The sequence below is a fragment of the Cibotium barometz genome, chromosome 9, assembly GCF_041138505.1.
Source record: "Cibotium barometz isolate CiBa-2024 chromosome 9, ASM4113850v1, whole genome shotgun sequence".
Lineage (NCBI taxonomy): Eukaryota > Viridiplantae > Streptophyta > Polypodiopsida > Cyatheales > Cibotiaceae > Cibotium > Cibotium barometz.
Window position 1 is genome coordinate 18614564 of NC_141054.1, and position 16253 is coordinate 18630816.

A 16253-nucleotide genomic window follows, 5' to 3' on the forward strand; every position below is an offset into this window, starting at 1 on the left:
TAAGCTTTATGCATAAAACCTTATGTATTAAGCTTTATGCATAAAAATATAATGCAAAAGCATAAGCATAAATCCATAATCATGATCTACGCATAAACATTTACATACATAGCTCACATAGAGCATGTGTATGCTCTATGTGAGAGATACATGCTCTATGCAAAAACATATGCATACATAGATCCCATAGAGAATACACATGAAAAAAGATTTGTGCATTAAGCTTTATATATAAGCCATATGCATTAAGCTTAATGCATAAGATATATGCATTAAGCTTTATGCATAAGGCTTTTGCATAAATCCTTATGCACAAAAACATAATGTGTAAGCTTAAGCATAAAGCCATAATGGATGAGCCTTATGCTTTATGTACTATAAAAATATATACTCCCAAGCACCCGAGATGCTACATAATGTCCACCCTTTAGGCTGAACAGGGGTGCTCGGATGCTAGTGTGCCATCGTAGTGAATTGATATCGTGGGTGACTCCACATTAAATACTAGTTCCCTAGTGTTATTGGTATAGCTCGAGACTATTCTTGACAGGTGTAATGAAGTAGATTTGGTATGCACATGCACATGGCGATGGGACCTAAGTACTTGGGCTTAGGGTCATTTACATGTGTACTTTTGGGAGCCTTGGTATATATTACACATAGGGCTCATTGACATTATACCTTTTTTATCATATTTTACTCTATAGACATCTATGCCTTCTTAGTGCTAATGCCCAATCTTCCATGGTGACCTTCACCTATGTATTGGACTCCATGTAAACGATGTCCCGTGTTCCCGACTCCACATTAACGAGTCATCCTCTTCCTCCTTTCTCTCATTGGTATCAAAGCTCATGTCTGATTCATTTCTAGTATTTTTCTTGAATTTTCCAGATTTTCTTGAGTTTCTTGATCAAGAAGATGACTATGGTGATTTTGAATGGTTAACATCCCATTTCTATGGTTAATTCTTGAATTTTTTGAGCTATGGGCTTATTGGGTACCAAAATTTTGGGAGAGCCACACCAAACTTTCAAATTTGGAGTACCGGATTTGGGGGAAAGTCAATAATATTCTCACTAATCTTGATTAGTTTTATTAATAAAAACATTTTCTCTTCCTTCCTCTTCTTTGCTTGATCTTATGGGAGCTATAGTGACCCAATCATGAGCTTTAAGCTTGATAAAACTTAAAGCTTTTAAAGAGGAGAGTATAGACAACATTTCAAGCTCGAGATTGTGGTAATTTTTCTCATGAAATGCACCGTTAGGTCGCCACCAGCAATCGCCTTCTTCATGGTGTTTTGGATGCTCAATGCCAAGCTTAAAGTTTAACAAAGCCTTGAATCTTTGGTTAGTATGTTGTGAGGCTTCATTACAAGCTTGTTCAACCATCTAATGGCTTCTCCTATGCACACTTTTCCCTCATGAGGTTGCAGCCATTTTTGCCTTCTTCTATGGTGGTGTTAGAGATTCAAAACTCACACATTGGTTACTCAAATACTTTGGGAACACTCTAATGTGTAAGAAAGACATAACTCTCTGCAATGCTGCAAACCTTCAACTTTTTGCACCTTAGGGTTTCTCATGAAAAGTTATAGATTCTACCATAAATTTGGGAAAATTGCTTCAACAATATTTTTGTCCATGCTTGGCTATACACACTTTCTTGCATTAGTTGAGATTGATTTCTTGAGTTGCATGAATCCATTATCAAGATCTCGGGTTTCCCTTTAAGAAACCTTAATCTCATAGATTAAGCCTTGATTACATGCTTAGAGAGGCAATGCAGCCCCTCTTACCTATCAATAGCTTATAAGCTTACAATTGCACGGGAAAAAAGGCAGAAAGAATGTTTTTGAGAGTTTTAGTAGTGATCAAGCTTTATCAACTAAGTACAAGGGCAAGAAATGGTAAGGGCATCATATGGACACTTTATGTGTTGAGATTATTCGGGAAGTTATGAGACTATGCTTTGTGGGTGGACGAGTAGGAGTACATGATTGAACATTTCTAAGAGCATGAGTCATGCTTAAATCCATTTGTAACTGACCTTAACCCATCTATTTGAGATTTAATCACTGTCTACATCACATTGTACTACACTTTGCATTTCTAGTAGTCAAACTAGTGCTTTGTGGGTGGACGAGTAGGAGTACATGATTGAACATTTCTAAGAGCATGAGTCATGCTTAAATCCATTTGTAAGTGATCTTAACCCATCTATTTGAGATTTAATCACTGTCTACATCACATTGTACTACACTTTGCATTTCTAGTCAAACTAGTGATGTGTGAGGGTACCCCGGTATGTGGAGGAGAGATCGGGAGAGCATGGATTGAATCCACCTTGTCGTGATTGCCATGGGAAAGTAGTAAGGTGAAGAAATAGGTACTTGGTGGGAAATACATGTCCCAAACCCTTGCTCTTAGATTTCAAACTTGAGTAAGGGGGTTGGAAGAGCTTGGCTGGGAGATCGGCAAGCTTCAACACGCTTCATCGACAATCATCTAGTTGGTAATTGCATTTGGGTAAAGCAATAGTACATGGCATAAGTTGGTAATTTCATTTAGGGCAAAGAAATGGAACAAACAAAGTGAAAAGGATTGTAGTCATATATGCATGTTTCCCATGCATGGGCATTATTTGTGGTCACATTTTGGGTTGATTTTCGATAGCAATTGTTTGTGGTCACATTTTGGGTTGATTTTCAATAGCAATTGCCCAAAGATTATGCCAAAATTTCTTCAAAATGAAATTTTAAATGCTCATCTTGAGTCTATACATAGTATTTGACATTGGTAAGATCATTTATGGTCAAGCTTGATGCATTGGAGACTACTGGGACAATTTTGACTATGCACAAGTAATGCAAAAAAGCTTAATTCAATCAAACTATGCGGGCTGTCTTGAAGGGGTTTGGAGTGTTAGATAGCATTACTAGAGATATTTCTAACAAGCATTAAAACTCAATTTGTAAACACGGTGAACCAAATTTTGACAGATTCTACAAAACCTTGACATTATAAATGCCTTAAGTTGATGGAAAAGTGATCATATAGCATGAAATTACATATCAAGGTCTTTCCGACAAGCCAAAGCATGCCCGATTTGGATACCATTTGACCGATCAACTCAAAGCGGTTGATTTTTTTCAAATGGTCAAAACTTTGGTCTCAACATGGGTAGTTGACTTTTAAAATCCATTTTCACACATCCTTAATCTACTCATCAAGATAATTCTAATGACCCAAAGATCCAGCAAGTCGGGGTTTGTTTGAGTGATGTAGTAAAAAATGGGCGTGTGGCACAAATCTCAAAATAGAGAAGGGGTATAGCGCACATCCAAAGTGGGATCCAAGGTGGCATACACATTCTTCTCTCCATTTCAAAAGTGGCAAACTAACGCTCATCGAATTAGGAGTCGATTTGAGAAAAATACAGCCTATTTAATGTTTTGGCAATTTTTAACCGCATAGAGCAGAGTACTAAACCCTAATTCAGTCAAGAGGGTTTAGGGTGACAGAATTAATTGGGAGAGAACTAATTGGGATTTAATCCTCACCCCATAATCTTCACGACAAGTTTTCAATCTTGTCAATCGGATTCCATAGTCACTAGTTGGATAAAATCTTATACCGAGGGCATAGTTGGGTAGTTTTGGGTCCAGTATACTATTTCAGAGTCATGGGTGACTACGATAGTAAGGATGATGAAAGATTTTATGGGGATGAAGATGATTACAATACCGATGATAGTACTTGCAATGGAATTTGTACTATGTCCATGAGGAAGATTGCATTGAAGAGGATACTTCCGATGGGGATAGTGACAATCATGAAGATTCATCGTGCATGGATAATGATCAATGTGATAGTACCGATGATAGTACTTGCAATGGAATTTGTACTATGGATGAGGAAGATTGCATTGAAGAGGATACTTCCGATGGGGATAGTGACAATCATGAAGATTCATCGTGCATGGATAATGATCAATGTGATAAAGACTATGAGTATGATCTTCAAGAGCATTTAGAAGGTATAAAAGTGCTTATGCCTATGAGAATTGAGTTGGCTATGATTCTTCCTATGAGGTCACTCATAGCAATGATGATTGGATCCATGAAGATGAAGTTGCATCCCAACTCAATCAAGGTGGCTATGATTCTTCCTATAAGGTCACTTATAGCAATGGTTATTAGAACCAAGGAAGTGGAGTTGAGCCTCAACTCCAAACCCTTGAGAGTGATGAAGAAGAGTACTATGAGAGTTTTGATGCAATGCAAGCAATGAGCTATGTATTATTGATGCCTCATGGTGGAGGAGAAATGAGCACTTGGATGTCCTCTAGGAAAGACTTCTTTGATAGAAGGAGACAAAGGTCTCAAGCTTTGATAATCAAACCTCAAGCTTATGGATCTCTTGTTAACACTTCATATGCAAATGAAATACATATCCTTCAAGCTAATTTGGAACCAGGTGATCAAAGTTGTGGTTCTATTCTTAGGAAGAAGAATTCGCTCCCACCCCATTAATGCATCAAGAGGGGACAACAGCATTTATAATGCCTATGCAACAAGGTGGGAAAAATGAGTTTGATATGCCTATGTATCAAGTTGGAGCAAATGTGTTGTAAGGTTTATCTTTAATGCAAGTAAGAGGTAATGGGTTTGATGTAAAACAATAAAAAGGCAATGGTGCTCTTGCAACAAGTCAAAAAACTCATGGTGAATCATTTAGTAGCCTAATGAGGTCCTTTAATTCCACTCAAGCGGAGTTGTGCAAAAAATGGAAGGACCAATAATATACTTCAACATTGCCTAGCGAGATGAGGCACATAGTCAAACACCATTTTCTTCAAAGGGAGTGATTAGAAGAAGGAAATGTGCAATTTATTGATGCTAGAACCTCTACAAGTGAAGCCAAGATAAAGAGGGGTAATATATGTGAATTGGTGCCTACACTTGGTCATCCTCTTGCTTTGAGTGTGGATAGAAGATCTATTATGCACTCAATGTTGCAAGATTTTGGATTGAGAAAATACAAAAGATGACTTCCATTCACTATCACATTTAGTCATTGCATATGGAGTATGACTATGCGGGTGTTTATGCACACATTGTGGGTGTTGATGAAGTGCATAAGACACTCGCTGTAATTTGTGACATCAAGTAAATGAGGATACCTTGATGCCGTTCTTTCTCGACAAGTCATCACCAATGTGTCTATGGTCAATGGGAGTACACATGGTTAAAATGGAAATGCTTGGACCACTTTCATAAGTGCTCTCATACATTTTCATCCGATATGATGCCATGAGATCATGACAACACGATCATTAAGGATGTTTTAGATGTGCATGCAATTGTTGTTGACACAAGGGATGATGACTCATGTAGTGATGATACATGTGATGATTATGCTTTAGATAATTATGTATTGGGTGATGAATTGAGTGGTTCATGGAAGGTCTATGGGAATGCATTATATGATCCATTCTTGAGTCTGGATTGGACATGATGGTACATTATTTGACTATGGGGACTTGAAGGATGTGGATCTTGATGCATATGGGAGAGGACTTTATACATGTGCATGTGTTGATGATCATGCTGCATATATGGGTGGTACACATGTTGTTCATGGAGATGATGATAGTCTTGAGGTGACATATTCTACTCCTATTAATCATGCCTATCGCATGTATTTTACACATGCTATACATGTTGATGATGAAGTATGCATTAGTTGCAAATATGCCAATCTTGAGGATGATACCTATGTTCATAGGGATGCTAGTTATGAGGCATGTGTCTTTACATTTTGTGGATACCGATATGATTCTATGATCTATGATAATGGGGCATTCACTTTCACATGCATCTTATGTCACTTGAGATGCATGGTGTGTGATTATGTGGCGTGCCGTGGTACACCACAGCATGGTGTGGCTATTAGTTAGGATTCCTAAGAGATAGGAGCATTTGGTGCAATGACAGTGGAAGATAGAGTTCTTCTTATCGATGTGATGTTGGATTTATGTTCCAAATTGCTGGATGCACCATTATGTTCTCCATCGCAATATTGCCTTTTTATGTGTACGCGATTGAGGCAGTGACTTTTGGAGCCGAGACGCTCTATGTATATATCAAAAACTTTTGATAATAAATGATGTTTTACAAAAGATTCCAAATTATTTTCATGGTTGTGAATATTGGTTAACAAAATTATCAGAATGAAATCTTGTTTTCAAGAATTATGATGGAATAATTAATTGTTTAAGAGAAAAAAATTCATAAATCTGATGCCAAAGTTAAGTTGAAAACTCCGCCAGCTAGAGATTGCTGAGCCACACCACTCGTCTCACCCATTGTGTGTGTGTGTGCGCGCACGGGGTGGCAAGGTGGGTGGGTGCGTGTTGAAATTTGAAGCCTTCAGAGGGGAGGGCATAGAAGCCTTTACAGTTTGGTTGTTTGGAGTGGCGTGCAAGGTTTCTCTTCTCTGTCTCTATTATCTATTTCACAAAGCTGCCACAGGGTAAGTAAGAATTTAATGAAGAGTTTCACAAAGCTTCCACGTGGCAAGATCACAAAACTATAGCATGCCACAAATTTAGAGGTTAGAGAAAAAGAGGAGGTTCAAGAAAAGGCGAGAAAAGGATAGAATTTGAACTTGGAGGTTGGAGACTTGTGGAGCTCAACCCAAAGTTTTTTTTTTTTGGGATCAACCCAAAAATGTTTAACACACTTGTGTACCTCATTTGATATATTTGAAAGTGTTGTGACTCTCCAGTAAGTGCAATTGACTTTGGACAATTCAACATGAAGACACCTCAAGACAACTATTCATGCATACTTTTGAGCAATAAGGATTGCAAATGGATAAATGCATACTAAACTTTGAGTGTAGAAGTAACTTGGAATCTAAGCTATACAAATATTAAAAAGGGGTGAAATCAAACTTTACTTAAACTCTATATTACCAAAACAAGAGAAATTGTTCTCAAAAACGTTCTTTTGAATGAACTTTAATAAATATATTTTTCAATGTTGAATGATCTTTTTGTTATTAATTATTTTATAATTAAAATTTAAGATAAAATAATTGATAGTATGCATTTTATTCATGCATTTACTAACCAAGATAAATCATTAGCAAGAAATATAGTTTTAATATTACTTTTTAATAGTATTTAATCTAGTTAGTATTTCTAATAAAGGGTTTATAAATTTATTTATATAGTGTATATGGGGGGATACACACATACACACACATATGTATACATAAATATGTTTATGTATGCAATGTGTGTGGACACACACACACACACACACACACACACACACAATATACATATGCATATTCATATATATATGTATATGTATATGTATATGTATATGTATATTATACATATACATATACATATATGCATATACACATATGTATATGTATATATACATATATACATATACATATGTACATATATATGTATATGTATATATGTATATACATATACATATGTATATGTATATGTATATATATATATACATATATACATATATATGTATATGTACATATACATATATACATATACATATGTATATGTATATATACATATACATACACATATGTATATGTATATGTATATGTATATTATATACATATACATATACATATATATATATATGTATATACCTATACATAGACATATATTTGTATATGTATATATGTATAATATAATTATACACACATGCACATATAAATGCACACATGCGTGTGCATGCACACACACACACATTTTAGCTATTAAGTGAATACCCTCTAAAAAGGAGCTCTAAAAAGGAGATGTGGTGATGATTGAAAAAACAAGAGAAGTAAAGATATTCAACACACTTTTGCACCTCATTTAATGGTCTAGTAGAGGTTGTTTGAATATGCATGCATTGTCTGTTATATTATGTATATTTAAGAAGTAAAGATATGGAACACATTTGTGCACCTCATTTAATGCATTTAAAAGTGCTGAAGTGAATATGGAATAAGTGCAACTAGTTTTTGAGAATTCAACATCAAGACACCTAAAAAGATGACTCCTAAAGAAAACTATAAATGCATACTTAGCAACCCCACAGGACTACCAAGGGGTTAATTCATACTAAGTTTTAAATGTGAACGTGTCTTAGAATTTAAGCTACAAATATTAAAAGGGGCAAACTTTACTTAAACTCTATAATGCCAAAGTAAGAAAAATGGTTCTCAAAAAGCATGTGTCCTACTTTAAAAAACCTTCTTTTGAATTAATAAAACAAGTTTAAGTAAAAAATGTCGAACAAAATTTTTGTTTTTGATTATTTTATAATAATACAAAAATTCTAAGCTTTAAATGTGAACGTGGCTTAGAATTTAAGCTACAAATATTAAAAGGGGCAAACTTTACTTAAACTCTATAATGCCAAAGTAAGAGAAATGGTTCTCAAAAAGCATGTGTCCTACTTTAAAAAACCTTCTTTTGAATTAATAAAACAAGTTTAAGTAAAAAATGTCGAACAAATTTTTTGTTTTTGATTACTTTATAATAATACAAAAATTATACATTTAATTAAAAACATGATTTTTAAAATAATTTGGTAGTCCATATTTTATTCATGCATTTATTAACCAAGATAAATCATTAACAAGTTATGGTTAAAAAACTATAAAATAATTTTAATCTCTATACAAAAATTAATTATATACTTAGTATTTCTAATAAATATTTAAAAAAATTCATACATTGTGTATGTGGATCCTCACAAACACACATATATATGTATATGCATATGTGTGTGTACACACATATACATATATAAATATATGTATATGTATATGTGTGTGTGTGTGTGTGTACACACACACATATACATGTATATGTATATGTATATGTATATATATGTGTACACACACACATATATATACATATACACACATATATATATATGTGTGTACACACACACATATATATACATATACATGTATATGTGTGTGTGTACACACACACACACACACACATTCATATACATATGCATATACATATACATGTATGTGTGTGTGTGTGTGACACACACACACATACATGTATATGTATATGAATATGTGTGTGTGTGTGACACACACACACACACACACACATACATGTATATGTATATGCATATGTATATGAATGTGTGTGTGTGTGTGTGTGTGTGTGTGTGTGTGTGTGTGTATGTGTACACACACACACATATACATGTATATGTATATGTATATGTATATGTGTGTGTACACACACACACACATTTTAATTATCAACGTCTGATTTACACTCACAATTAATAACCTTTAAAAATGAGGTGTGGGATTGAAGAAACATGATCCTTAGTGGACCATGTAATCTTTTACACCACATGCACGGGTGGCTATCCCTTGCCTTATAACCATAGATGATTTGAGAAGAACAGATAGTCTCTTTAGATACCCCATTCACTTGTCCATGTACTTAGTATTGTCAAGACATGGACCTTGGGTGTTTGTATAGTAGGACTCTTAATGCACGTCCTTGATAATTTTTATCATTTTTTAGCTTTTTAAACTACTTTGAGTAAAGTTTCCTTAAGGCTAAATATATCTCTCCACCTTCAATGTATATTAATTCTAGGTTTGGAGATGTGTATGAGGTTAACACACTGTGATTATGTTTAGTGTCCCTTCTAAATGATTCTTCCATGACCTAGTTACTGTTGTCACCATCTTTCCCATTTCCTTGGCCAGTAACTTACCCAGAGTTAGTATCTCACCTTCTACTTGGAGCACTACAACACACAAAGAACACAGCCACATTCAGAGCCATGTAAATTTAAAAGAATCCATTTATGAAAAAAAAACTTCACGTGGCTATAGGTGTGACTATACACGTGGCTAGGGGTGCTCAGCTATAGTCGTGCATATAACTATGCATATAACCACGCATATAGCCACGTGGCTATAGGTGTGACTATACACGTGGCTAGGGGTGCTCAGCTATAGTCGTGCATATAACTATGCATATAACCACGTATATAGCCACGTGTAGTATAGCCACAGGCTGTTTGTAAAAAAAGGGGGAGATAGAATGGAAGAGAGATGTGTCCCCACATCTCTCCCCCATTCTGTCTCTGTTTTTTAACCACATTATTTAAATCCTAATTAATCACATTTTAAAAAATACCTAATCACTTAAAACATACAGTACACACACAAATACATTAAAAAATAATTGTAATACATTGTCGTGGGCATTACAACAATACTATTATATTGCAAATTACATAAGTTGATCAGGTCCAAAAATGATAGAAGATGAAGATGATTAAGAAAACTAATTAAATTAACTTATCATCTTCATCTTCATCAAGATTCTCCTCGCCCTGCATCTTCACCCACGTGCACCACCACCTTCATCACGGGCCACTTTCAACATTGTCTTCTTGCGTTAAATATTGAAACAATGTAAAAAAGTTAGCCACAAGAAAAACAACATAAGAATTGAGACACGGGTGATAATTCAAATTCAAATTCAACTACTTTCACTATTATTGAGTATCTTTATTATGCGATTCCTCACCCACTCATCAGAAAACACGTGTGTGGTGGGTTTGGGAACTGCTCATGTATGCACTACACCACATATATGAAATCTCTATCCTTATACTCCTCGAGCTATCACCACCTGAGTGGCATCGTGAGGATGCTACTGTGGGGAGATGGCACTGTGGATACGAGCAAGGTCTACTAATAGGTGGAGGGGACAGGAGTGCACTGAGTACTAAGAGGAACTCAAGGACGAGGAGTAGGGAAAGTAGAAGAGTGAGGGGTAGGCAAAGTAGAAGTGAGAGGGATAGGGATAGGGATAGGGATAGGGAAGGCAATGGGACGCATGGAAACGGGTGACTGCTATGGGATAGCTGAAGTTTCTAGCACATAGAAGGTGAGGGATAAGCCCCAACGACTCAATTGCTCAGTCCCATACCTATGTATGTATATGTATATTATATGCATATACATATACATAGACATATATTTGTATACGTATATATGTATAATATAATTATACCCCATTCACAAGCCACACCCGTGGCAAATGTGCCATGCCCGTACCATTTCATCTGGGTAGATCTTGGGAAATTTTCAGCCTTGAATGTGGCAGTTAGCATTAAAAATAGAATATTTGCATTAAGTGGGCATAAATTGCATTTAACCAAGGGGGTACAACTACACTATCAGGGAATATTGTAGGTGGTAGTCAGACCTATAGCCTTAAATTCTCTGAAAAATCTATGAAATCTGAGTGCCACGGCCGTTCCATTTCTGCCACAGTCATTCCTTCCCAAAGTGTATGCCCGTTCCAAAGTATTCCTCTCGTTTGCCACATGTTTGTGTTAGTTTTGTCACATGTTTGTGTTAGTTTTGCCTAGCTCCAGCTAGTGTACGACCATTCCACTTATAACATGCCTGTACCAATTGTCTCTTCTTAAGCATACACCCGTGGGGGCAAGCTTTCCACGCCTGTCCCATTCACTTACCGCGCCCGTACCTTCTCCATCCAAAAGCGCACGCCCATTCCTTCTTGAAGCCACACTCGTGCCTTTAGGAAGCGTACGCCCGTGCCATCTGATCCCTGAGAAGAGTATGCATGTTCCCTTCTGAAGCGTATGCCCATACCATCTTCAAGCGTATGGCCGTACCATTTAAAAAAAACAGATTGTTCTTAGGGGGTTCTACACAGACGTTCCACACTTCCATGCACCTACGTTCGAGTAAATTGGTGCAAAACAACCGTCTTTCTGATGATGTAAACTCTTTCGAAGCTCCCTAGCTCATCATAAGGTCAGACCCATCAGTCAATATCGTGTGGATCCAAATGGTCCTTGTCTTTAAAATCACCATTGAGAGCGAAGACCATCCCAGCACAAGATAAGAAACTCTTGCCCTCAAGACAGGACAACCCGAAGCTTAGTGTATGGATAGACCACCTGTCCAAGAGCAAGACCCTACCTCTCCCACACATTCGAGGCTCTGTGACTTCATCCTAGGAAACACACAGTCGGAAGAGCTACAACCTAGGGTGAGAGGTATGGAACATCAACAAGAAAGTGAGCCCAGGCTCTCTAGATCCTAGAGCGAAAATAGGGCAAAGCGAACAACCACCAATTTGGAAAGCCATGCCTGTCTCAAGAGTGGCTGATTCATACAAGGCCCAAAGACCCATATAAAACCTAGGGCCAGGTCCATCTTCCCAAGGACCAGAAACATCATACCAGAGAGAAAGGGCCTACCCGACCCAGTCTCATCAGCCCAGTACCCACCACAGGGAGCATACCCAGAGTACCACATGGGACCACAAGGGGCATAACCTAACCCACCCATAAGACAAGGGCCACCAATGGGTCTATTATCGCTTGGTCCCACTCCTCCTCCAATCATTCCTCAACTAACACCCTCTCGAGCCATGGCAGGGCTAACACTAGAAATGTTAAGATTAGCCATGGAAATAGAGGGGGTGGTCGCGGGCATTACTTCCCTAGCCCCAACTCAACCTGCACACCAAGACCCAGAATAGAGCGGAATATACCCGAAAACATCTCAAAGCTAATCACTAAATTCGATGGGACTAGAGACCCCATCCCACATTTGGAGATGTGTTTAACCAAATCTATGAAGCCTTTGGCCACGTGGAAGATCAAGTTAAGGTGAGTGCTTTTGGCCTCACCCTAGACAGTAAAGCTGACCAATGGTTTAGATCCTTGAAAGCTGAGGACAAGGCCACCTTTGGAACCTTGAAAGAGGATTTCAAGGTAGGATATTCTTATAAGGGTACCAGATGGAGTCCAGTGGTGGCACAACTACACAACGTTAGACAAAGGGATGGTGAAACCATCCGAGACTATATCAACAGAGTTAGATACCTCCACTCCCACTGCAGTGCCAGAGACAAGTTCTCTGATGAAAGGTTAATAAGGAGATTTCTGGAAGGTCTGGATGACGTACCCTTACATAATTCATTGTATACCTTGACCCATACCTCCTTCGAGCAATGTTGCAAGAGTGTTATGGACTTTGAGGACAACTTTAAGGGAACATATTCCCAAGAACTTCATGAGGGTACATCAGAAGCCTCATTTAAGACCACTAGTACAAAATCTAATGGAAAGAGAAAAGAGTCCACATCTGGACAGCAAGTTCAGTTGGCCTAATGCAGCAAATGACCCAGCATTGAAGAGCCGGCCAACCCCTTCTCTATTCAAAGAGGGAGCTAGTATGGTGCCCAATCTATGGAGCTAACCACACCAACACCGAGTGTCCACATTTGTGACCCCATCCCACCCTCTATTGCAAATATTGTCAAAGATGGGAAAATCACGAAGTCATGAACTACTATCAGCAAAGGGCTGCTCAAGCCCATGCTCTAGCTCAAGCCTCGCCTGCAAACCCAAGGCAACCCCGATGGCTCTCCCAACTCACCTGCTCTTCACAATGCACCTCAACCAAGCCAAGAAGTGGCCTAGAGAGGAATTCTAAGGGTACCTGAAACGTCCTTACCACCCCCAGTTCTCCCACCTCAACCCCCATTGCCACGAATCACACCTGTTTGTCAGCTAACCTTGACGGTGCTCTTTGGCACCACATATCTCAACATTTAGTTCTTTCTTGGTTGACTCAATTTGATGATTATTTTGTTGGTGAACACTTCTCCGAGGAAGATAAAATAAAGTGTACTACTAATCCTTTGAGTGATCAAGCTTCATTGTGTGGTGAAACGCACTTCGCATGGGTCCTACCAAGCCTCTTACATGGGATCAATTCCAAGACAAATTCAAGTCTGGTTTTCTTCCTCCATAATTCCACCTTCACACTCGTCGAGCATGGAATTTTTCTACATGATAGATCGTGATACTGTTTCTCAATACACGGAGAGATTTTGGCTAGCTTCGTATGCTCGAGGATGTTCTTAAAGAGTCACTCCAACAAAAGTATGAAGATGGTCTTGAGACAACTATTCAAGCGGATGTGAACATGTTCAAGCCAACTTCTCTTGATGATGCAATCTCTCTTGCTCATGATTCTGATTGCAAGAAAGGTTTGCCTCGTCAATTACCTCGCAGTGGTTAGTATACTTCTCCACCCAATCGACAATCTTCTTTCGTGGTGGGGGAATCAAGGTTTCAGATCTTCTTTTTGACACTCTCAATTTTATCAATCTCCTTCATCATAACAACGACATCCATGGAATGTTAATAATGGTAATTTTGGTAATGGTAGTAGCAATGCACACTCTTTTTCCAATTCAAATGTAAAGAACAATTTTAATACTACCACCCTAAGCAATGTACACCCCAAACCCAATTTTAGTCATAATAGTAATGGACCCACTCCTCACCCTACCCAACCTCGTCAAAAGGCAATAATGTGCCTACATGCTTTAAGTGTCATCGAGTGGGACATCGAGCTGACAATTGTACTTTTCGTTCTACTCAAGTGGCACAACTCCACAATATCGAAGACGTCACATACTACGATAGTGATGGTGATACGGCTCCAGATTGGACGAAAGATCAACTCAACAATGAAGAAGTGGTGGGTACGCAAAGCGAATCAACAGGTACTTCAATCACTCCTCACTCTTTGCTTCGTATGAAAGAATCTATTCATGGAAATCATATCACTATTTTGCATGATGATGGTAGTACACATGATTTTATTTCTGAAAAGGTAGTTTGTAGGTTGCATTTGGAGACTCATCCTTTGTGTTATAAGGTTAAATCTGTATTTCAAGGCACACGCTACACGGGAACTCGTGAAGTTTGTGACCTTGAGATACAAATTGGACCTTATAAACAAAAACCAAACTTTCTCATTACACCTTTGCATTCTAGTGACATCATACTTAGTATGCCATTTAGACATGAATTCAATCCTCCACATATTGATTATTCTATGCATACTATGGATTTCACACATAATGGTACTCTCATACAATTAGTTGGTGATCGTTCTCTTGAGATGTATCCATTATTATCCCATACCCAAGCTAAACGTGCACTTCGGGAGCAATTACGTACATACATGATTTTAGTTAATGAAGTGCAAGCATATGAAAATAATCTCACTCCTCAGCAAACATTCATGGCTAGGTTTCAGGATTGTTTTGTAGACGATTTACCTCATACCTTACCTCTTTCACATCTTGAAGACCATACTATAGAGATTATTCCAGGTAGCCAACCACCTCATAGAGCTCCTTATCATACAAATCCTCTTCAACAAAAAGAAATAGAATGCCAAATTAGAGAATGATTAGACAAGAAACTTATTCGACCTAGTAGTTCTCCTTTTGGTGCACCTGTTCTTCTTGTTGAAAAGAAAAATAAGACTTACTGCATGTGTATTGATTATAGAGCTCTCAATAAGATCACAGTTAAGAATATACATCCCATCCCTTGTGTTGATGATTTGCTAGATAAGCTTAAAGGTGAATCTGTCTTTAGTAAATTTGATTTGAAATCTGGATATCATCAAGTTTGAATGACTAGTTCTGACATTTATAAAACTGCTTTTCGTACTCAAACTGGTCATTATGAATTTTTGGTTATGCCTTTTGGTCTAACCAATGCACCTGCTACTTTTGCACGCATGATGAATCGTATATTTTTTGACCATCAGAATTGCATCATTGTTTTCTTTTATGATTTGCTTGTCTTTAGTAAGAATCATGCACAACATGAAGAGCATCTTACATTAGTGTTTAATCTTCTTAAAAAAAATCAACTTTATGTTAATCCAGATAAAAGTCTCTTTTTCCAAGATGAAATTGAGTATTTAGGCCACACTATTTCAGGTTAAGGTATCAAAGTTGATCCAAAAAAGGTAAGGTTCTTTCTCGTAGAGTCACTGATGCTAGTGGCTCAGGAATCGGTGCTGTCCTCATGCAGGATGGACATCCTTTGGCTTATAAGAGTAGAAAATTGACACCTTCTGAACTTTCGTATAGTACATATGACAAGGAGTTATTAGCAGTTGTCCATGTCTTCTTATGCATGTGGAAATATTATCTTATGGGTTCTAAGTTTATGATTAAGACCGACCAACAAGTATTAGATATCTTCTTAATCAACCTCTTATCTTAGATCGCCATATTAAATGGGCATCTTTTATTCAGAGCTATCAACTTGGTAAAGAGAACGTAGTTGCTGATGCACT

General features: G+C 37.4%; 1 protein-coding gene across 1 annotated transcript in view; it reads left to right on the forward strand.

Moving 5' to 3' along the window:
• Positions 1 to 16253, forward strand: part of LOC147635312 (uncharacterized) — a 112776-nt gene that overhangs the window by 37948 nt on the left and 58575 nt on the right. The gene's annotated exons all lie outside the window — the stretch shown is intronic.